This window comes from Chaetodon trifascialis, chromosome 11, assembly GCF_039877785.1.
Source record: "Chaetodon trifascialis isolate fChaTrf1 chromosome 11, fChaTrf1.hap1, whole genome shotgun sequence".
NCBI lineage: Eukaryota > Metazoa > Chordata > Actinopteri > Chaetodontiformes > Chaetodontidae > Chaetodon > Chaetodon trifascialis.
The window spans coordinates 22860269-22885000 of NC_092066.1; the positions used below are offsets into that span (position 1 = coordinate 22860269).

General features: G+C 41.8%; 1 protein-coding gene and 1 non-coding gene across 2 annotated transcripts in view; one reads left to right on the plus strand and one right to left on the minus strand.

Moving 5' to 3' along the window:
- The first annotated feature begins 4602 nt into the window (after positions 1 to 4602).
- The window catches only part of LOC139339273 (microtubule-associated protein 4-like), a 108698-nt gene continuing 88568 nt past the window's right edge, over positions 4603 to 24732 (plus strand). Inside the window, exon 1 of the mRNA XM_070974806.1 lies at positions 4603 to 4708. The gene's annotated coding sequence lies outside the window, so the exon portion shown is untranslated. The remainder of the gene's footprint in view (positions 4709 to 24732) is intronic.
- trnaq-cug (transfer RNA glutamine (anticodon CUG)) lies at positions 20290 to 20361 on the minus strand. Its single transcript has one exon. It is a non-coding gene; the product is annotated as a tRNA-Gln (tRNA).

Sequence of the window (24732 nt, forward strand, 5' to 3'; positions counted from 1 at the left end):
TAAATCAACCTCAGAATGGTTTCAGAAGAACAAAATACAGGTTCTGGAGTGGCCAAGTCAAAGTCCTGACTTGAACCCCATTGAGATGCTGTGGCATGACCTCAAGACAGCGATTCATGCCAGACATCCCAAGAATCTGACAGAACTGCAGCAGTTTTGTAAAGAGGAATGGTCAAAGATTGATCCTGATCAATGTGCCAGACTGATCTGCAACTACAGGAAGCTTCTGGTTTAAGTTATTGCGGCCAAAGGGAGGGCAACCGGCTATTAAATGTGATGATTCAGTTACTTATTCCTCCACCTTCTGTCATTGTTTGTATGCAAACATCATTAAAAATATGAAAACATATAAATGTCTTGGTGTTTTTAGTTTAAGCAGACACTGTTTTTTCATCTGTGTGATTTTGAAAAAGATCAGATCACATTTGATGGTGATTTTATGCAGAAATGTGAGAAATTCCAGACGCTTCAGATACTTTTTCAGGCCACTGTAGGTGTACAGTACATGTGAGAAATGTATGCATTTGTATGTTGATCTGACTTACAGAATACAGACTTACAGACTTACATACAGAAGAAAGAAAAAGGCAGACGGAGGATCTCTGGAATGGAGTGCAATGATAAGAGGAGTGGAAAAGAGAGAGAAGGAGGAATGATACAGCAAAAGAGGAGTGAGAAAGAGGAGAGAGGGTGGATGGTATAACAGATTGGGTTTGGCTCAGATAGGAACAAAGATACTGACGATAGAAAGAGAGAGGAGGGGGGATGATGCAGGCAGGCGGGATATTGCATAACGCTGTCAGACCTGGCGAAAGGAAGGGAGAGAAGGAGGGAACAGCAGAGAGGTTGATGGGAAGATAAATGGTGGAGAGGACGGTGGCGGTGACGCAGTCTGTGAATGAAGCCACTCCTGACTCCTCCTCTGCATGAACCTGATGAAGATGACGGACAAACAGCCACAGCCTCTGGTTTGTCATCGACAGCTGCTGCTTTTTATTGAGCCTTTATTTTACCTGAACGTCACCTGAGATTCCTTCGACTTCTGCCAGCTTCAAAGGAGACCTGATGAAGTCTCACGTCTTTAGCAAATTGAAATAATGATCAATACATTATGACAAGAAATATTCTTCAATATATTTGAACATTTAAACTGAAAATTGGCTGATCATGGCTCATATCCATTGCATTACAATATCAGAGCTACATGAATCAATATTTACATATTGACAATGGATCAAATGAATAATATAAAGGGGCTGCTCCAAGTGATGGACACACTGAGAATTATGGCCTCTAATCTGCAGCTCAGTGACAAGCTCTCATGATGTTTGCCTGTTTGAAATGACCACATGGTCCAAACTTTATACTGCTCATTGGACGCTGTAAACATATATTAACTCAACCTGCCTGCCTGCCTTGGAGTTCTGCTCTTGTCTGCGGGACTGAGTATTGAGGATTGGTCAATTCTATGTGATATCTGATGGTTAGAATTGTATGCAGATAATGGTGAAACATGGAGGGAGAATACAGATCAGGTAGACTTGGGAGGTGTCAAATCGAAGGTGCACCACTCTGATGTCTAAGTTCATAAGACCAGAGGCATGGCCAGAGGGGTTGTTTAGTTGAATATGTTAGTCTCATCTGCCTGACCACGGCTCTGAAACATCAGTAGTTTAACTGTGCTGTGTATTGATGAATCCAGGGTGCTGTACGTGGTGCTGAAGTAGTAGATTGATTTGTAATTGCCCCTCTTTCTCTCAGTCCCGCCCTTCTATCAGTTTCATGTTGGACCTATAATAATCTCTAGACTACACACTAGAAATAATCAGTTGTATACTATCATATAGCCTATATACTCTAAAGTATTGTCACCATCATGACCAAAGTGACAAATAGCAACATGTAGTTGCAGAAGAGTGAGAGGATCATAGAGACGCACTGCTGCCTGTAGTATTCCTATAATATTCCTACAGTTTTCTGATCATTCAGTAGCTGAAAATACACCCCCAGACCAAGACACCTCTGTAGAAAAATATTTTAGGGGAGACATAACCCCAGATATAGTTTTTACTACAGATGTTTGGTGTGACCTGGGAGTAGAGCAGGAAGTGTGACAGAGGAAATGAAGGTGCACTCAGCACACCATGCTAAGCTGCTACAGTGTTTTGAAAATTGAACATGATTAAAATGGTTAATGTCCACATGAAGTAAAAGAATAGGCCTTCACAAAATAAAGTTTTGGCCTCAAAGCAGTTCTATTAAATCCAAATAATATTCACAATTCTAATATCAAGAATGGGTGTGTATGTAGGTTGGTGGTGTGGGGGCAGGGGGGTGCTCCCATCGGACCATCCCCCCTGTTAAAAATGAACAAATGACTGACTGCTGTAGACAGTATGTGATATTTGAGAGATTATAAACAAACCCACCAAATCAAAAGGGAGCCATAATCCCAGATAATCCTATAGAAACCTCTGCTTCTCCAACAGCCAGTTAGTCATCTGGCTAGCTATCTTCACCAGCCTGCAGCTCAGACAGCCATCCAGTCAGCCAGTCAACTTCCTTTAAATGTGGACTAGCTTTTGATTTTGTGTGTGTGTGTGTGTGTGTGTGTGTGTGTGTGTGTGTGTGTGTGTGTGTGTGTGTGTGTGTGTGTGTGTGTGTGTGTGTGTGTGTGTGTGTGTGTGTGTTTGTGTATGGTATGTTTTGGGTTACATTCATTATTTAGCCATAGAAGAAGCCATTGCATGTAAACCCAATTTTGGGTCAGCTACTTGTTCCTATGTAGCACATAATGTGTTTTGACTTAAATTGCAGGTTAGCTGAGCACTTCATTAGAGCCTGTAATGTCTCTGCCTAAAACCCTGCACCCAAGATGCAAAATCTACTAATTCTAGTCATGGTTTAGATTATATACAATCCTGATTCCAAAAAAGTGGGGACACTGTGTAACATATACACATTTCAAACAAATTGGGACAAGAGAAAGTTGTGGAATGCTCCAAAAACATCTGTTTGGAACATTCCACAGGTAAAGAGGTTCATTGGTAGCAGGTGATAGTATCTTGATTCTGTATGAGAGGGGCATCCTGGAAAGGCTCAGTCCTTCACAAGCAAGGATGGAGATTGTATAAAGGATATTACTAGATGATATTACTACAGCATCCCAACTTTTAAAAAAAAAATGGGATTGTAGTACAGTTATATTGGGAGAACAACATCAAGAGATATTCCAATATGCTTAGACAAGTTCAAAGTTTTGGGTGTGCAGATATTTGGTCGACTATGCACTACACAACAGAAGGAGCTATGCAGCCTGAAAGGGATAAACACACAACATCTCAGAGTAAGGTAACAAATTCTTGGAAAAGCAATTTACCTTCCTATTTGTGAAGTACTCAAATCTCAATTTGGTGATGGAATCCTACATTCTCAGTATGTTTGCTCTATTGGTTCATGCTTATCATGTTCTCGTTTCTTACATACTGCCACCATAGCACATGGTCCAAGCAACAGCACCTCCTAACCTCAGGACCTTTCACTTCATCAAGCTGTTTGCACTACTTTTACACTGTCACTGCTGTTACTTCGGGCTCATTTGCCTACTGTATTTGCATTTTAGGTTATCTGTATTCAGAGATTTGTAGATAATGGCCTCTTTTACACTGTGCATGTTTACATACTAGCTTCTTGTTTAGGTTCACTGTATTGTACATACTGGTGGTTCTGTCCATGGTGTACATATCATAGTTTTATTAATGATACATCATCGCTGTATTCACTATGACATTAATATACATTACTATACTATGCTACCTACTGTGTATGCACTGCACTGTATATACTGTTTGCACTACACTGTGTAGATGGACCTAAACTGCTTCTCTCTGTGCCGATCCTTACTGTGTGCAGTGTTCATAATTGAATCTAAGCTATCAATTCAGTCCACTGAAAACACTACATTTTATAATACGAACATGGGAGACGTTTTAACCAAACTCTCAATATTTATGCTTCATAATACTTATGCTGACAGATAACTGGTCCATAGTCAACCTAGCTAAAAAGAAAAATGAAAAAGAAAGTGTAATTATGTAAATTGCCAAAAATGTAGCACCTAAAGTGGTTCTTCGCTGGTAACTCCCATTGAATACTAAGTTGTTCAGGAGAAGAGGGGTTTTTAGAGAGGTCATGTCTGATTTATGTTGCAGTGAATATTCAAGTACAATATCAATTATACGTTTGCTGTTGTTTTATATGATCATTTTGAAGATGATAATTATTTTTGTTTTAATTTATGCTGATGTGATGCAGGTTTTAAAGTTTTTTCAGTTGGTCTAACCTGATCTTTTAACCTTTTTATCTCGGGTCCATGGATTTACGTGTCATCATATTGACATGCTGTTCATTGGATTTACTAAAATGTGTTCCTCAAATCCATAAACAAAATGAAATGAAATTGAAAGTTTCATATTTACGGCAGCACGTGAAGGAAGCAGCAGCCCTCTGTCTGCAGATTCAGGGAAAAAGCTCCTTGCTTTCTGATTGGCTGAGCCGTCTGAGGAGGGGGCGTGGCCTGTGCTGCGTCCTGGCACCAGTCTGCTCTGCAAGCAGCGAAAGGTGGAGAGATTTTCACCATCACACACTCTGACTGTCACACACACAGACACACACACACTCCGCGAAAGAAACGGGACACATCGAAACGGTGAGTCGAGTAACCTCTTTCACAATTAACATCTGAGTCACGGTGTGTCATCGCGTGATTGTCCTAGCGTGAATCCTCGCGCTGCGCCAGCCTCTCGTGCGTTCCTAAATGAATGATGATATATTATATCATATTTATAGCGGGTTTTTTGTAGGTCTCGAGCTGCAGTGGCACGGACATGGGCCTATATTTAGCTTTTGATATGGCGGACTGGTGATTTGTCATGGTTGTGCACGGTGTTCCCCATCACAACGGTGGAGCAGAGTGGGCGTGTGAGGGGGGATCTCTGCCTCTCATGCAGGGCTCCGTGGATTCGTGTCTCTTTGTTATGGTGGTGCCGCAGTCGGGATGGTACACCCCTCCTGCTGAAAAACCACTAGGCTGTAGTACTCCAAAAATATATTCTTATTCTCCTCCTGCACGAGCTCATAGTGCTCCTCACTCATCATTAATGAGTGCATAGAGGCCTCACTGCATCTCACTTCACCTCTTTAACCTTAATACTCCCATATGGGACTACAGTAACCTATAGCCTGTGGGTTTTAGTGCTATTTGTCTCCATCATATTCACTATGGAGCACATTTCTCTCAGACAGTCAGGTGCAGCTCCGGAGCAGACAGGGCCTTGTTATATAAAGGCTTTTTTTCTGATGTTGCTCAGCCTATACACCAGTTTTAGGAAGAGTCTGTGATGTTCTATAGGGACTAAGCCTGCCGTTATACAATAATACCCCCACCCCCCGACTCCACACACACATACACAGCTACACACTGCATCCTGTGTCTCTATGTGGATTAGTACACATTGTTCCAACGGCACTCAGGTCTTTCTCTCTCTGGCTGTTTCTGGCGTTAGTCTTCAGGCTGCCTCACATGTGAAATTGAACATGCTGTGTGTGAGGATGATAAATGTATTTTAAAGTCATTAATGGATGAGCTGCCGCAGCGCAGACACGCTGTGGGAATACTCTCTCAGAGCACGTATGTCTTCATCGTCCCTTACATTTCAAGCACGGGCAGAAGTGGCTCTGAAGTTTTACTGTACAGTAATTGAGCCTGGAATATGTGGTGTCTTTGGAAAGTTTGGGGTCTAGAAGAGATTGACAGTGGGACAGGGGTCAGTGCTTGGTGCTGACCTGCTGGTGGCCCCTGCAGGGCTGCAGAGGTCAGTCATTTTTCTGACACACTTTGTTTGTGCAGACTTTCAGCCTGTCCAGCTCTGCCTACCTGTCGCCTTGTTACAGTCTGTCTCAGTCGCTGTCACTCATCTGTCGCACAGTATTTAATCAGAAGATCCCCTTGAATTTTCATTATTTAGGCCACTTTTTGACACAACTGCAGGGCATAGACTGGGTCTAATCAGTATCAGACAGCTGGGAATTAAAAAATAAAATGACATCTGATGATAGATCAAAACATTATCTTATTCATTACTAATTTAAGGAGGTGCTAGGAGGCGGTAGACCAGGTGGGCAGCTGCTCAAAAGGTTATTGGTTTGCTTTTTATTTGAATAGTTTTTATATCTTATGTAGAATGAGTATCATCATCATTTTTTTTTTTTTTTTACAAAAAAGAAGAAGAAGAAGAAGAAAACCATGATGGAGATGGTTTGCCTTTTCCAGAGCATACATCACAAATGGCACCATTGTAAATTTATTGTGGGTTCTTCTTTGAATGCAGGTGTATTTCAGCATCTCACTCGTAAGGGCCTGTTCTATAAAACTGGAGGGCCAGCTTTCTTGAAGGCCCCCTCACCCCACAGGTCCCAGTGTAACTGCACTGTCTATATTCACGCCTCTGGTTTATTGCCCTGCTGCTCCTTATCACACGTCTAAGTGTGCTCGAGCAAGAGACCGAACTTTAGGCAAAAGTAGCCACAGTAATTATTTCATTATAAATTCATTTGTTGCTTATATTCTCAGTTAATTTTTTTCCACATAATCATTCAGTCTGTTAAACATGTGGAAATGGAGAAAGTGCTTCAAACTGCTTTTTATTTCCAACACTTTCAAACTCATCAATGTTCAACTTATACAACAGAGGTGAGACAAAAGCAGCAATTCCTCACATTAGAGAAGCATCTTTTTCCTCTAACATGCAATGCATCTCCCAAATGAATGTATTGTAATATTACTTTGATTGTTAACATGAGGGAGAGAGAGAGAGAGAGTGAGAGAGAGAGAGAGAGAGGGGGGGGGAATGTGGAGAGAGAGGGGAGGTGGTGTACAACAAGTCTCCACCTGGGTACCATAGATGTCACAGTTTAACAGTTCTGTATGTGTCATTCACCACTGGACCAACCATTTGCTTTATTCTTAGCCAAACTTTGTGGGGTAACCCTAAAACATATGACAATCATACATGAACTGCCGCTGGCTCCTGTACTTTACGTGGCAGCTGTCATAACAGGAGACCACAGCAGGTATCGTTTGGGAGTTTGATGATTGATAATGCTGCCATTTGTTTTAAAATGTGTCTTTTCCTCATGTTCTCATCCCCAAATACAGACAAATTATGAGTTTGTCAGTGTTGTGATGTGAGATATTGTTCAGGGTGTTACGGGCTGAAACTTTATCCTGTATTTTTGGCTTGGGGAGAAAACATTCTCAAAAGATTCAAGGGACAGTGATGTGACAGAAATGTCAGAAGCACAGGTTTGTCATGAGTCAGGACCTTTGGTGGGCATAATGAATGCCTGTCACTGGTAGACAGCAGACCCATTCTTGTCGCTGGCCAGTTTAGTTCAGTGGTTCACAGGATGATGAGCAGCATGGTGGTGAACAAACATACACAAATACATGAAAGTATGGAAGGTGTTTTTTTTTTTAAGTGAAGAAAACACTGTTGAAATGCCAGGTTTTTCTTTTTGTTTTTTGGTTAAGGATCTGTGAAACGATATAACCCTCACAGCATAATGAACAGTGCCCAGTTTCTAATTACGGCTTGCTGTGTTAACTGTCATGTAAACTGTGTGCCCCTGTGGATGAGCCCCCCGGCTCAGATTTTAGCAGCAGTTCTTCTTAAACAGCATATATTTTATGGGAAATGTCTTCATTACTGATCAGTGATGAACAGGTTTGTCAGAAAGACGACCAGCCAAGAAGAACAGTAAAACATAAAGAAAGAAAGAAAGAAAGAAAGAAAGAAAGAAAGAAAGAAAGAAAGAAAGAAAGAAAGAAAGAAAGAAAGATAAGCCCAGCAAGAGACTGCTGCAGTAATAAATGGATGGGAGGCACAATGGAGCAAAGAATTTACATAAATGTATCTAGCAGGTTCCTATATACAGAGGGACTTACAGTGTGTGCAGATGTAGAAAATGTTTCCCTTACTGCCCGCATAGCAAGATGACAAGAATTGTAAATGCAAAAAATATGTCACAGTAGATAAGATAGAATGAAAACAAAAGCTAGCTCGAGTATTAGTATTTGAGGTCAAACTTATGAAGGTGTGTTCAGACTGAAAGTGAAACATGTAGACGTCGTAACGTTTCAACAATAAACACTCACCCTGAGGCTGCCGGACCTCACCATCAGTTATGGAGGAGCACTGAAGGGAGACCTGCCCTGAGAAAAATAAGAAACAAGTGGAGTTCCTCTTTAATGTTGAGATCAATTCAGAAGCTGAGACTGAACTGTCAACAGCTCCACACACACACACACACACACACACACACACACACACACACACACACACAGAGTGACTGCGTGTGTGAATAGCAAGCTAATGGATGCACCTAACATCTGTACATTTGCTACAGTCCCAGCGGTCAAATTTCTCCAAAACACACCTGAGCTCTTCTCATGAACTAGCTCCACATGAGCGTCAGCTGGGGCTGGAGCAAATAATGTGTGTAAATATTAAAATGTACACCAGTTTCTAAACCTAGATCCTCTAACAGGCACCATCAGACCCACATGTGCATGTTTACTTATTTTACAGCTGAGGATGATGAAGAGCAGTTTAAGATGGCAAAGTTTCCGATGATGAAAGTTAAGTCACATATCGTGGAGGTGAACTTTGCAAAGTGGGTCTGAGATGATGATGTGGCCAGTGTTCCGGATAGTGGGAGCAGCTTGACTGGAACATCCATAACATAACATGGCATTTCCCTTTCCTCAGAGAGACTAGCCATGACTGATAAGCTAATGGGTTTTGGGATATCAGATACAATTTCTGCAGTTGTTTGCAGAGAAATACAGATTTTGAGGAAGTGCGATGCAGAATATAAGAAGCATGAGCGTAAATATTTGAGTGTATGAATCATGGCTGGATGGTTTGGCCTTTGCACGTATGGCTGTTTTGTTGTTGCATGTTGGAGACTGGAACGGCGTAGGAAGAGAGGGGGATACGGTGCTCACGTCCTACCCCGAGAACCCCCACACTTTTAAAATGGCTGCTCCACCCCTGCCTGAGACTTCAAGCAGGAAGCTGGATGGATTATCAGAGATGTTCTAATGCATGGCTGTTGTGATGATGATGCCATAATTTCTGCTTTAGGGATTGGTGGGATTACAAGCAATCCCTCCCAGATTACCAGCCAAGCAAACAAGAAGTCAGGCAAGCGGTCATCCAGCCAGGTATACTCAACATTCAGTCAGTCAAGGCAGCCTTTCAGAGTCACAGAGTTAGGTTTCCAGTGAAACAGGCAGTCAAGCAGTTATCCAGCTGACCAACCATTCACTGTGGAAGTAATGTGAATCATCACAGTCCGTTATAATGCGCAGCTTTAACAGGAAATGTGCAAAGTGTCCAGTCATTCAGTACGTCAACAAGTCAGCCAGGCAGAGCCAGCACAGTAGATATATGATCTAATAGTGCGTAGCCCCCTGAGGCAATCTCTAAGCCCTGATAGTAGTTTGTAAAACGTAAGATTATGTAAGAGTGGGGTCAGAACATCAAGTTATCCCTTCGTGTTTCTGCGTAACATCAACTCCGCCTGTATGAAGGAGCGAGATGACTAGTAGTAGTAGTACCCTCCAACCATACTGAAGTCCTCAGTAAAAGTGCTTTATGATAGCCTCCAGCGAGGAGGGATGGGGCAGATGGAGTGAAAAAGATGATGATATGTAACCAGGGATCAAATAGTGCTCAGTGATGTATATACAGGAGTGTACCTGCATGACTGGCACAGTCTGAATAAAGGCAACGTTGCTAACAATGATCATTAAAACCCACAAAAACTCTTCTTCTTATTGCTCTACAGATGGAAACATGCCAGCTTGTTATATAAGTATGAGAATAAATTTAAATTGTACATAAAATCCACCCAGGTGGTTTATTTTAGGACATAAATGAATGTTTCTCTTTCCGCCGTCTGAACACATTAAAACGGCTCTTAAATATAGTTTTGTATTTACGATGGGTCAGAACGAGGTGCAGTGTGTCAGGGATTGCTCGTAATGAGAAACCTGCAGAGAAACATAAAGAGAAACTTAATATTTGACTATGGAAACAAAAAGCAGCACCACCACAGCGGCTGCACTGGATGCGCTGCAGGACGACAGGAGTCAGAGTTTGTCATCCAGTATTTCCATTTTTTTTAAAACTGGAAAATCTGTTGAAGTTCCATCTGAAAATACTGAAAATAATGCCCATAATAATGTCATAGTGTCCGTAGGGGTGGAAATATTCCAGTACTGCATGCTGTTTTTGCTGCTTTTCTGAGCCCGCCCTCTCTCTCACTCCTCACCTGATTGGATGAATTTAGACTTTATTTTGACCAATCCACAGTCAGTTGTGATTGTTGGAACAGTGAAAGACAAGCTTTTGGTGAGTTTTATTTTGTTTGTTGCGTTTGACAACAGTGTGTTTAAGATGATAAAATGACTGTTTCTGTGAATGGAGTCTGCTGGCTTTGGCAAAAACCAGTTCAAAAGAAGAATCTCACTTTTAAAAATAGTGTCTGTATATTGAAATATGACAGCAGTTGTGTTTTAAGCATGCACTCCCCCCAGTGGCTAAAAAATCAATGACTGCAGCTTTAAAACATCAATCTGAAATTTGTTGGATATTACAGGACATGTATGCATTTTTGTATCTCTAACTTGAACAACCCTTTACTCTTCATCTACCTTTACCTTCAGCCTTTTCTAGCGTCAGTGTGAGGAAATATTTCAGGAGCTAGATGCATGAGAAACGATCATGTTGGATTCTGATGACTCTGTTCTTAAGCTCACATGAGCGTGTGTGTTTGAGACCGCAGACGGGATAATTTCCCTCCGCCTGGTAATGAAGACACGGTGGGAAAACTTTCCATTCATACAATATTGTCCTTTCCCTTTGAGTCTGTGAAGTCGGTCTCATGCTGTGCCGATGAGAGTATGGCTGCAATCTGTTGCATCAGTCACTCTTGAGAATCCTTCGAAAGACTTTCAGTGCACTTCATTTGCAGTTGTCGTTTTTATTCATTATTGATGACCACCGAGAATTATATAAGCTGTGAGCTATCTGTTAGAAGCCCATTTCGATTGGCACGGTGGGATTTACAGACCTGAAATTCCTGCAAACATTCATTAATTCTGATAGAATAAATCATGAGTGAAGAATGGATGTAACACTCCAGCTCTCTGCAGGGGCATCGTCCTGCCAGCCGTCACATTATCAGCGAGATTCGTCCACGGTGCCGCCTGTTATCTTCATTGCTTACTAAATTTATATGTAGACCGTGTTTATGTTGAATGGTGACTCGAAGGAGCTGATCGCTGAGGAGTTGGCATGTCAGTAGCTTCAGTTGTGGTTACCATGGTGATCTTGCCTGGTTAACCGTGAATCAGCTTTGTGAAAGTGAAAGGCCTGTGTGAGACAACCTCCTGACTGACTGAACGGCCCAGCACCTCACACTGATGTGTCATTTCTGAATTTTATTGCACGTTTTATTTCACATTATCATAATTTATCCATCCCATTATTTTCCCAAATCGGATCTCTTCAGTGGCTTCTTGATGAATTACAGTGGCTCTCTGTTAGCATATCTCTTTGTGGTTTGGTTTTTTCCTCCTCTTTGTTTTTGTAATTGCCTCGATGTCATTGTAAATGAGCATCGCTCCTCAATGACCTCTTGAGTATAAATAGAGGTTGAATGAATGAGTGAATGAATGTTTCATTGAGGGGTCTGCACTATAACAGCTCAGCTTTAAATAGGGGCTTTACCCAGAAATCCAGTTGGGACTTGAGCGGTGGGTGTTGGATGGACCCGATGGACTCACAGAAAGTAAACAGAAATGAATGTGTGCCACTGTGACTGATTAGAAATAGGTTGGAGATTGTTTTTGAATGTGTTTCTCATGTTCACTTTATTTACATTTTGCTTGTGTTAAAAATCAACTAAAAGATAATGGACTTGCATACAAGCCGAAGTTAACAGAAACTGGTCCAGCTGGCGTCTCAGTGAGGGTGTCTTTTGTCTGTCTGAGTGAGCAGGACTTATTAGACCAGCTGTTTGCAACCTTTATAGCTGGTGAACCCTTAAAACAAAGGAATTTTCTTGAGACTTCTTGTCGCAGGTTGCATATGTCTTACCAGCTGTCAGCAGTTCGGCCGATGAGTGTTTCTTAAACACTGTTTTTATCACATTGAAACTCTTCAAGTTCACCTTCTGTCCTGACCACCAGGTTGGGAACCAAAGCTAAACTAGTATGTACTACCACGCTTGATCCAAGAGTGTGATCCTTTGCGATTTTAACAAAGTTAAGCAACAAATTATTTGATCATGGAAGTTCATTGTTGACGTTGGGAGCAGCATGTGTGACTGAAAAGTCCAAACTGACAGATCCACATATTAGATGTTTGCTTCCTTTAACCACGTCACACAATCAGCAAATCGATCACTGATCAAGACTGTAAGAAGCACCGAGGATCTGTTCTGATGGAAAGTGGTGTTCTTTAAAGGCCTCTAAACTAGAAATAGTATACATTAAATAAAATAAAATGAACAATAGTAGGCTATGGTTGTGGTGTAGATACTGGATTTTTGAGGCCGATGCTGCTGTGGGTGTTTGGCATTTTAAAAAATCTGATTCCCAGACACATAAACATCACATAACTAGAAATAATCTCGTTACAAATCTCGATACAGCATAAACATCAACCTGTCAGAGCTCTGTGGTGGACTGTTTCTAAATGACCTCAAACCAAATTTGGCATTTCTGTGCTGACATTTCTTATTACTTATCGGCCAATACACAGATATCAGTTCATATCAGCCGATATGTGTCAGCGTGGTCTAGATAAATTTGCATTGCTGCTAATGTAAATCTGATTTTAAATGAGCTTTTATCACGTGTTGGAACAGACGCTTCTGGTTTCACTTCAGCTTTCTGCACTCTCTCCATGATTGGAAGGAGAAACATGGAACTGTAGGTAAACTAGCAGCATTTATTACTGATGTTCTACCCAGAAGCAATTTAACCAATGAATACCAAACAAATAGAGTGAAGCACCATAACGACTGACCTGGATATATGTTGGAGATGCAGTGAGCAGATCAAAGGGAGAGTTCAGAGGAAACAGCAAAGGTCGCTCTCTCCTGCTGAGGGAAGAGGCCGAGATTGAGATCCGACCCGACATCACACGGTACAGTAGAGCCGGGGTGGACGGGATGAGCGTGTGTCTTTCTCGTTTTCATCATCTCCTTCCAGCAAGCCTCCATCAGTGTGTGTTTGTGATTTGAAACAAGCAAAGGTCTTTTCTGTCCCGCTGATCGCAGACACTGATGTTCAGATCGGACCTGACATGAGACTGTACAGCAGAGTGAGGGACAAAATGTTCGACTGTACGGGACAACAGCAAGAGTTCAGAGTGGAATAAATCAAAGTTCATGTTGTCTTCTTCAAAAGGTCAGACAGTCATCAGAAACACTGTATGTCAATGTCAGTGCTATTTCTGACATTTACATACAGTATTTCTACCCACTGATGAAATAACACATTATCATGAATTCCATCATATAATGCTCTCCAAATTAATGACAGAACATAAGAAGTGCTGTGTCGGGTCCATTTCTGCATGATTAGTCCACTAATGTTACTTAACATCGTACTTTATGATAGATAAATATTTTATGTGCCACCAAAAAGACCACTGTACTCGACTACCATATCTAATATTTATTTTGTTCATGTGCAGTCATAGCATATTTTTAGGAGAATCGTGAATGTAAATAATGTGATGTAATAGATGAAATATTTTATTCATTTATCAGCCCTGAGTTGTGCCTGCAGCCCTCCCCTCTGTCTGCCCATCAGAGAGTCTGACAGCAGCCTGAAGGGATAACTGGTGAAATGTAAGTTAAAGTGGTGCAAAGATTCTAGTTTATATGGATGCATAAACTGTGTAAAGGGCTATAGTATATACACATATACACACACATATATGTCTATGTAGATAGATAAACCTGCATTGCAAACGTGTTCTAAACTATTTGAAATGAAATCTGTTGCAGCATTTCCAACTCAGTCTAAATACAGTTCTCGAGGTATGACTCACCACCGGTTTTCATGTGCCTCTATAGAGATAACTATCTGCAATGTTAGTGTGTGTGCGCCTGCTCTGTCACTGCCTTCAAGATGTCTTGAGTTACAGTAAAATAAATACCTCGATACCTTTTAAATTGTAGATCTTGCTGTAGGAAACACTGAGCATAGGAATTATTACGTTTCCTCTCCAAAAGACACATATAGCCCCGAGCTGCTTCCATCTGCTTCTGTTTGCCTCCTTTTTTGCCTCCTTTGTTCATGCTGTCTGTCCTCCTACACTCTCCTTTGCATAAATAAACAACCGTTTTGCTGTAAGACGGTTGCAGTGTGGGGGCCTGAGAGAGACAGTGAAGCACGGTCTTTGTTTTTACTCTGGGGTAAATATATGGAGATGTATACTGTATGTACTTTGACTGCAGTAAAGTAGTATTAGCACAGTAGAGAAACACTCAAGTAAAAGTCTAACATTCAAGATGTCACTTTGTTAAGTGCAAAAGTATTATGATCAATATACACTTTAAGTACCTGAAGTAAATGCTCATCTTGTGTAATGACCCATTTCAGAATAAAAGATGGAGGTAGCTTGTAAAGGTGGAGCTAATTTTAATTGCTTCATATTTTATGCTACTAAGTAGTTTGTGAATTTCCCCCCGAGGATCAATAACGCCTCGTCTTATCTTAACATATGATGATGAATACACCCGCATTCATTGGATCATTGTGTTTTGTATTATTGATCTGATTCTGCAGAGAAACTAGGAACTAAAGTTAGCAGATAAGTGTAGTGGAATAAAAGTACAGTATTTTCCTCTCAAATGGAAATAAAGAATGAAGTAGCAGAACATAGAAATACATGTAAGAACAAGTACCTCACAATTGTACTTCAGTACAGTATTCGACTAAATGTCCTTAGTTACTTTCCACCACTGTGTATGTGTGTGTACACGTGTGTACAACAGATGGCTTTATTGAATAATGTGAATTCATTTCTAATTAAGTTAATAAGTTGAGTCTATGAAATGTCAGAAATAACTCCAAATGTCCATCACGGCTTCCCAGAGTGCAAAGGGACGTCTTCATAGGTCTTCTTTTGTCTGACCAACAATACAGTCCAATTTTAGAAACAGAGAAAAGAGGCAAGTCCTCACACGAGACCAGCTGCAGCAAACGAATCAATCACAATAAATATCTGAAACTGTCTACTGTGAAACTGGAAGTGTTGACGGTGCCATTCAGCTAACTTTAGGAAAACTTGCCTCGAGTTACTTCTCCATAAAGGACGTTTTTGTCCTTGTTGGGATTCATTTTGAAACGCAGCATGGACGAATTCCATTTGACTTCATTGCATGATGGAGGCGGGCTGCTCAGTGACAGGACGTCTGCAGTGTAAAGGCCTTCACTGAGTCTTCGTCACCTTCCTAAATGTGTCTTCACTCTCATCAGAACCGTGCGGGAAAAAACACGAGCAACCCAGACTGACCAATCACAGGTCTTGCAGCCTCGTAGCATCTGCATCACCGTGCAGACTTTGCAGGTTGTAAAATTTCAGGCCGGCCTGGAGCTTAACCACAGAGCCTTTGACCACAGCCATCACACTGTAGACATGGCTCTGAGCATAAACTATCAATCCAGTTTCCAGTGAGGTACAGAAATTTTACAAATGGATTGATACTCGTCAGCAAGTACCTTGACTTTAGGAATTGGGATCGAGTTCGGTCTCTGATCACATGACTACATACTGAACGACATCAGACGCAGGACAACATATGAAAGCTGTCCTGAACTTCGAAAGAAAAAACGTGTTGCCTTCCTCACAAACTCCAGTAAAAACACAAGATCTCCCTTCTGGAGCTGAAAAGATGCAGTTTCACTCATCGCGCTCCTCTGCTCTCATTTCACCTCGTTGCTTGCGCTCCTTCACTCGCTCCTCAACACTCCTCTCCCTCTCTTCTCCTCTGTGTTGCCTTCATTTTCCCGATCATCTCTCACTTTGAGAACACAACACGCAAACACAGCAAACACGCAGAGCCACATCTGACAGATTTGCGCCGTTGGTCATACGGCCGGTTGAATAAGCTGACTGTCTGCACCTCTCTCTCATGTACTGATGCTATGTCTGCGTGTGTGTATAGGTCGACACTGTGTGTTGTCAGCAGTAATCTAAACTGCTGCTGTGCATGTGTGCGTGTGTGTGTGTGTGTGTGTGTGTGTGTGTGTGTGTGTGTGTGTGTGTGTGTGTGTGTCAGAGCTTGTGCCCATCAATAAGGAGACAGCGAGGAGCTGCTGAGTCACCATGGCGACTGGCTGGGCAGCCATGACAGGATTTCATTAACTCATTCGACGCCATGAGTCTGACAAAGGGGAAGATGTCTCAGCTACAGCCGTGGTGATGCTTTAGTTTCCCCTTTGTCCTCTATGTTTAATCACACAGACGGATTCTTTGCTCATGTCACCATCCATTTGTCTCAGCAGGTTTTATGAGCAACATGAACGAAAGCCCAGAGGGAAGTCATGCAGCATGCCTGTGACCATGAGTTAAACAGATTAGAATGACATGGCTGTAAGTTTCACAGCTGACGGTTCTGAGCTAAGCCAGTGGACTCCCAGACACATTTCAGCTGTCTGGATTGTTTGCTCCAGACGAAATGAGGCAACTCATTTATCCTCTGCAACTGCTGGCCTTGACATCTTAACTGTTGACGAACACATCGAAAGGAGCAGTCCATCATTTTAGGAAGTGCTTCTGTTTGCCGTCTAACCACACAGATGAAATAAATGTCGATCCTTACATCTGAGTGGAGGTGAGGCAGCAGCAAGCAGGAATCGTTCCTAAAATCTCAGACTGTTCCTTAAAGCCGCATGAGACAACTTTATAAAGTCGCTGTTGTTTAGAAATCATCAATCATGAGGTTCCATCTGATGTAAATGTGCATTTAGTGAGGGTGCGTCAGTGTTAGCAGCATCTTAGCAGTTGTTTCTTCACACACCCAGCAGAGTGTGCTGGCCCTTTAAGTCCAGTATTCACTCTGCTTTTAGCTCAGTTTAGGTCTCCACCAACTCTTAAGAAAAAAGTTTGGCTCTTTGCTGCTAAATGCTGCGCCATGTACACCAGTGAGACTCTGCCTTTGTTGGCCTGCTGAGCAGGTAGTGTACAGTGGGGTCAGGGCCCTATGAAATGCATTATCATTTTTTCCAGATTCCATTTTATTGTTAATTTTTTCTGAATTCTGTATTTTTATATTTAAGCTCATTTCGGAGACAGTGTCTCATCATGTGATGGATGAATACAATTTCAAGTTAAATAAGAAAAGATTCAAATTTTAATGGATATTATTGAATGTGATGGAACACAACATTGCAGTATTTTTATCAAACGCGTGCAGCTTGAACACAGCAGGTAAACAGCTCTGGCAGAGGCTACTCTCACCGACAGCACAAATTTAGCAGTATTCTGCACTTTACAGTTGATTCCATTTTTACTATCAGATTCAGAGAAATCATACAACCCTGCCTACCTAGTTTTTCAGATTTTTTTTTCACTGAAGGTTGTTGAGATCAGTGAGAGTAAACCAAAACGCTAAATCCCAAAGCATCGAGCTGAAAGATGCTAACACGCTCTGCAGAGAGCTGAGGGGAGCTGCAGTCAGTCAGATTCTCTGTGGGTCCATCACTATGAGTGACTGCTCAGACATCACACGTAGTGAGTGATTGCACTGTTAAGATACAAATATTAATCAGTGCCGCCTTGCAATGTTTTGTGTGAAAATCGTTTGCCGGTCTATCTTTAATCAGACATATCCGACCCACTGTGCATGTGTGCTTTGTGTCTGTAAAATACTTAATTTCCTTTATACAGTCCTCTGTATGGTAAATCTATGATCATCCAAATCAAGTCATCACACCTCAGTAGATTTCCATGTGATTTTAATCCATTTCGCCATCTCTGATGACCTTTTAACAGCACACACATACACATTCTATGCTTCATCTGCTGATCCAAGGCCAGTATCAGCAGTTTTACACAGAATAACTCAGCACACACTCTTTAAAGTTGCAGTGCTGCTGGTTTTAGAGGTGAATGGGTAGGCTATTATTCTATCTCACAGTTTTACCTTACGGCTAAAATGTTAAAATACTATTCCACACAGCTGTACCCACGAAGGCAGAGCTCCGGCTCACATGCACTGAGCTCCAGCACGGATCGATTTGAATCATTACATCCTGAACTGTCAGAATAAATGTTTGAAGCTACACTTTTTCTTACAAAGAAGAAAGATTACACTGCTGTAAGTCTCCATTTTTAAATGATAAAACAGGAGACGAGATAATAGACATTATGTTATATTTTTTTCAGGTTTGCAGCTACTTTTATCCTCTACAGCAGCAAAAACAGCTCATCACACAATACAATGAAATGTGAAGTTCCATGTTTCGGTAGCATTAACTACATTTGGTGAGATTCACAGTGTTGTCGGGCGACACTCGCCTACAGAGCCTCAGCTTAAACAGCTTTATTGAGCAGACAGAGCTTACCTCTTTACGCTGACTCAGATGCAGCATCAGTGTGATGTACAGTAAGATATCTGAAGAGACAGCCGTCATGGGAGAGAGAAAGCAAATGACTGCATGTGAGCATACAGTTGATTTACTGCCTAATGCTTATTCCACTTTTATTTGCCACTGTGTTACTGATGATCCAAACCCAATTCCAAAATCCAATTTTTAGTGATCCCCTTCCTCCTCCTTATCTTGATGACATGTATTTTTGGAAGAAAGGAGCACACACACACACACACACACACACACACACACACACCCTGTTATTCTCCCTCTGTCTCTGTTCTCCTGTCTCGGTGTCTCTGTTCACCTGTGTGTGAACCTTTCAGCGGGCCGGACAGTAAGACTCAGAGCTGCAGAGACCTCAGGGCTGCTGAGTAACTAAAGTGCTCCAAAAGCAGCGATGTGCTTCACTGTGTGTCAGGCCGCCAGGCAGGTTGCACATTAATTTATCATGATTACACTGAGCTGAAAATAGTCTTCACCACTTCACAGGAAACAATCCTCATAAAATCTAACCACAAGCAAAGACGCTATATCGACTCACGCGAGCATATAAAAAGCAAAATATGGTGTGAATATTAACATTAACTGGCAAAATCTTACGTTGTCACAACATGTTGTAGAGACAGACAGAGATGTATGGTTTTGAATGACTGGACATGATTCTTTATTGCATTTCTTGTGGCTCACAAGCCCATGAATGCAGGAATGAGCTGCTCCGGGCCAACTCAACTCTCCATTCACTGGTGTTACATCATTAGAAGATATTGCACTGTGACTCATGAGCTGGACTGACCTGCAGCTCAGCTGGAAAACTAACTTGTATCATACTGTGGAGCTAAAACAGCTGTGCTCTGCTGCGTGGTGGGGTGATGTTGACTTGTGTTGCATGTTAAGCCTGAGCTTTTCTTTTTTTGTATTACCGTCTTCAGTAATTCAGTAATGTCTTGCTTCTTCTGGCCCTTTAAGTCCAGTATTCACTCTGCTTTTAACTCAGTTTAGGTCTCCGCTAACTCTTCTTTGCTGCTAAATGATGCAGCATGTTCAGCCTGCTGCTTCTTCCAGAAGAAGAAGAAGAAGAATCGGAAGGACAATCCCCTTTATTAGTCACACAACACACACAACTACATCACACACATGCCATGCAGATTTGGTGAAATTTGTCCTCCTTTATTCCATCCTGATCACCTTCCTCCACGGCAGACCAGGAGCGGTGGGCTGCCATCCGACCGGCGCCCGGGGACCCAATCGTCACCATTGGTCAGGTGGTGATCTTCTTGCATGTTGTGAGTGGGGGTATTTTAAGGAGGATTCCCCAGGTGAACACAGGGAGAACATGCAAACTCCACACAGAAAGGCCCCTTTCTTCAAGCAGCAGGTACCGAAGGCATGGTGGAGGACACAGCGAGATCTAGCTGTGAGGCGACAGCATTACCACCGTTCCACCTAAAACTTCACAGACACCACCTCAAGATCTGAACACAATGCAAGTCAGACCACTTCTAGATGTCGCTACGCTGTTCCGATCACATCGCATTTTTAAAATCAGGTCCCACCGAGATTTGAACTCGGATCGCTGGATTCAGAGTCCAGAGTGCTAACCATTACACCATGGAACCCCTCAGTGGCACCTTTGCAGTAGTTGATAGACTGTAAGCATCCACTGAAAAAAGTTGATATACCCAATAATACTCCCAAAATAAGGAAGAACTAAGATAATACTGCAAAATTACTGTCACCACATCATTCTCATGATTATAGCTGCCAATTTACTGAGAGGTTTTTGAGATTTTCTCATTTCATTGGCACATTTTGGCAGGATTCTGTCCACTATCATCCTCTGCTGCACCAACAGTGTAGCATCACCTACTTTAGGCTAGAATATTTCATTGGAGCCACATGACAGCCTCTCATATTAGCCACAGGCCACTTTGCTATAAAGATGTTTTTTAGCATCTGACTTCCCGTCAGAACTCTCACTCTTTACTTCTGTCTCAGTCCAGCTCTGATGACATGTCGTTGACAGCCATAGTCAGTGTTTCTAAGTGTTTTGGGCCCTCTAACACCACTGCTGACACTGCTAAACTTGTTGCATGCTTTTTCTATGGCCGATTACATCCGCTCCTCTTCAGCAGCTCCTCGTGTTGTTGCTGACAGCCTGACACGTCATTTGGATTTCTGTGAAAACTAACTACTTCTTGTCATTGTTTTGAGTATGGACATCAGAGAACAGCTCAGTTTTCCTCATTATCAGACTTAGCTGTTAATGTGATTTTTGCATCAGTCACCACACGCTTGATGTTTGATGAATAACTATTTCAAGTAAAAACAGCTGATGTGTATTAAAATACTAATTGTGACATGGCAGTTAAGTGCTCTGTCGTCATAAAGGATGTGAGTCTTAGTTTATACTTGTCTATATAATATATACTGAGTAAAGTCTCTTATTCTATTCTTGGACATTTTCTTTATGGAGCTTGTTTTGGGGAGCCTGACAGACCTGCTTCAGGGCAAAACATCCTTCACTCTATGCTGACATTTACCTCCAGAACCAATAAAGCATCCAGTGCTCAGGGTGTTAAATTATCAAATGAAGGTCAGACTTTAATTTTCTGCTTCATACGTTTGCTGTGAAATTGAACGTTTTTGATTGATATTACAAGCATTATTGTGACATACTTTAAAGCTGCACTATGCAGGATTTTCCTAAATAACAATGTATAGACTCATACATAAGTGATCCCTGGCAGTCATCGTTTGTGACCCACTCCGAGTGTGTCCTGGTGTATTTATCTGCCTGTGTTTTCTTATTCATGCTTTGCTGGGGTCAGGACATGTCTGAGCTGCAGCCACAGGTGAGGTTGGGACTTTATGGAAAGGTAGCAGCCAGGTGCCAGATTGTAAGCATTGCCATTGGGCGCAGATGTTGTGCCAGGGATGAGGGGCAGAGTCTGAATGTTGTATTGACAGATAGTAATCGACAATTCCTGCATAGAACGCTGTACCTTCAATGGTAAGTTCACTTGTCAGGAAATAAGCTGCCATGTAAATTGTTCTTCCACTCACTGTTGTGATTTTTGGTGCTGAATGTTCCCTGCGGTTTAATATTAACAAGCATGACATGTTTATTTTCCTGAGCTCAGTTCATCTCCTGTTTCTCAATCCATACTGGTCCTACTGGCACTTGTTACGTGCTGCATTATGGTTATTTCCATCATTCCTTTCTCCTGTAAAACATTAGTTTACGCAACACAATGTGCTTTTTTTCCAGAAACAACATGTTGCAAATTCAGTCAGTGTTGGACAAAATAATCACAACCAAATCCTGCTAGTGCTGATTTCCAGTGCAGTGAGGGGACGGGAGGGTGCTGGGGATTCATTTCAGTGATGGTTTATGTCCACAAACTCACACACATACAACACAAACACTGTGTTTTCAGGATACAGTAATGTGTTTCATTTCCTGCCAATCTGTGGCCTTTGTGTGTGTGCGTTTGTTTGTGTGTGTGTGCATGCGTGAGTGTGTGGGCTTGCGTGAGAGATGTTAGTGTTCTAAAGGATGAGATGATTATGTAGCAGACGGTTGGGTTCAGAGAGGGAGAGGTGGTGGATGCTGAAGCAGGGGATTGTGGGTACGGAGATAGTTTTTAATCCCTCAGAGTGCAACAGCTGTGTCACCCAACTACCTCTCATGATCATCATCATCATCATCGTCATCATCGCTCGCTCTCTCTCTCCCCTACACACGCACACACACGCACACACACGCACACACACAGCTTTTTACTTACCACCAGTTACATCATAATGCTTTTGTGTAGCGTTGATATTATACACTTACCATGTCAAAGTTGACCAAAGTTGTCCTCTATGCACCAATTCACAAATCCACCGATCGCAGTGATTCCCTTGAAGTGAATTGATTTGTGTCTAAAAATATGCAGTGAAAATCATGACATAAGTGTTGACTCAGACTTAGTCCATAATGTTAGAGTTGAAACCTTTGTAGAAATGAAGCTGGAGTAAAATACAGTGGGAAAATTATTCATTTAAGGCCTGCTACTAACATTTATTTTCATTACTGGTGCTTATTATTTCCTCAATTAATGGACTGGTCTACAAAAAGGTCAGACAATAGATTAAAAATGGCCATCACAACAGCCTAAAACACAAGGTGAAAGTCATTAAACTTTAAACTGTTTTGTCCAACCAGAAGTCCAAAACTTAAACATATTGAGTTTACTGTTTGATAGGACAAAAACAGCCAATCTTTCTGTGTGAGTAGCTGAAACCTGAGAATGATCCCCAGTTTTAAAACATTATTTGATAATAGAAACAGTCTATGGACTAATTAATAATCTACTCATCATTTTGGCTCTAAATTTCATGTAGACTTCTGATTCTCATAGTTTCAGCAAACAATGTGACACGTGGACATCATAGATTTATGCTGTAAGACTTAAAACGTTTCATATTGAAACCTTAGACAGTGTTTCCTCTAGGATTTTTTTCAGCAGCGGGGGCAGGCTCTCTGGGGAGCCATGGCAGCATAAACAAATGACACTTGACTGCAGATTTTATTTTTACAACCTATTTATTGAATGGCCAGTTGAAAATTGCTTTTTTAATGCTGAATGTGTGTGTGTGTGTGTGTGTGTGTGTGTGTGTGTGTGTGTGTGTGTGTGTGCGCGCGCGCGCGCGCGTGCTGTGTCTGTAACCCCGCTCCTCCCCCTCCTCCCCTCCACCACACGTCATGTAGTTGACCAATCACGTGCGGCTTGAACAGAAAAAAGTCGAGAAAAAAAACAACCAAAGCGGCTCCGCCGTCCACTTACAAGAGCGGCTTTGAGACCCGTTTCGTTCGCGACCGACACATTGCTACTGCCTAGCGTCATCTTCATCAGCTGTCTTTCTCTTCTTAGAGAAATATCTGAACAAGCTCATCTGAAAATGCAGTCAGCAGTTACATCATGGCGTGTAGACATTAGCTTAATGCTATCAATTAGTTTACTCACGTTAGCGACTCTGAGTTAGCACCGGGCCCAATTAACTTAAGCTACCGATATGATATGTTACGTAACGTTAGCTGGCCATCAATATTTTGCGAACAAGAGCTAATAAGTCTACTTTTTCTCTGGTAAGTCACTACCCTATTTTCCAAGACACTCCTCTGACTCTGACCTGGTGCCTGGGTGCTTGACGTGATGTCACTTTCAAGGCCGCGCTCTCGCGAGTAATTAATGTCGGACTCTGCTGTGAAGGTGGAGACATGCGGCGGTCGTGTATTTGCGACAATAAAAAAAAGAAAGTAAGACAGAAATTTCATGGAGTGGCGGCTAGGATTTAGGAATGGCGGCGCGCCACTCCTAAATGAATGTAGAGGAAACGCTGTTAGTTATATCTGCTTTAAAGCTGTATTCGCTGATTTTTTTTTTTTTTGCCACTTGGGTCAAGTGATAACCAGAAAACATAATACTGGCATATTATCACCCCACAAAGTTGTTAAGGCTACTGTGCTAGCAAACATTTGTCACACCAACAGGCACACAGTAACATTAGCATTCATTTGGAGTCTTGTTTGTGTACACCTGATGAGTCGAAGTCCAATATTTGCTCTCCTTTTAGCTCTGTATTTAGTCTGCCAACTCCTGAGGGAAGTATTTGGCTCTTTAGCTGCTAAATGCTTCACTATGTTCACCAGCTAGTCTTTAACTGTGTGTCTGCTGTTTGGAGTCATTTAAAAGCATCAATTGTGGAGTTAACAATAGTAGTTAACAATAATAATTTCATACGTCATCTATAAAAAAAAAACTATTGATTGGTGCAGCTTTAACATAAAATGAAGCAATAGCGTACGTACAGGCTTCAGTTCCAGTTTCCCAGAGGAGAGAAATGATCCTTGATAATGGTCTTTTCTTATACAAAGTTCTTCCTGATCCTTTTTGGTGATTTTATCCAGTGAGGGCTGTGCTGAGGTGCATATGCTCGCG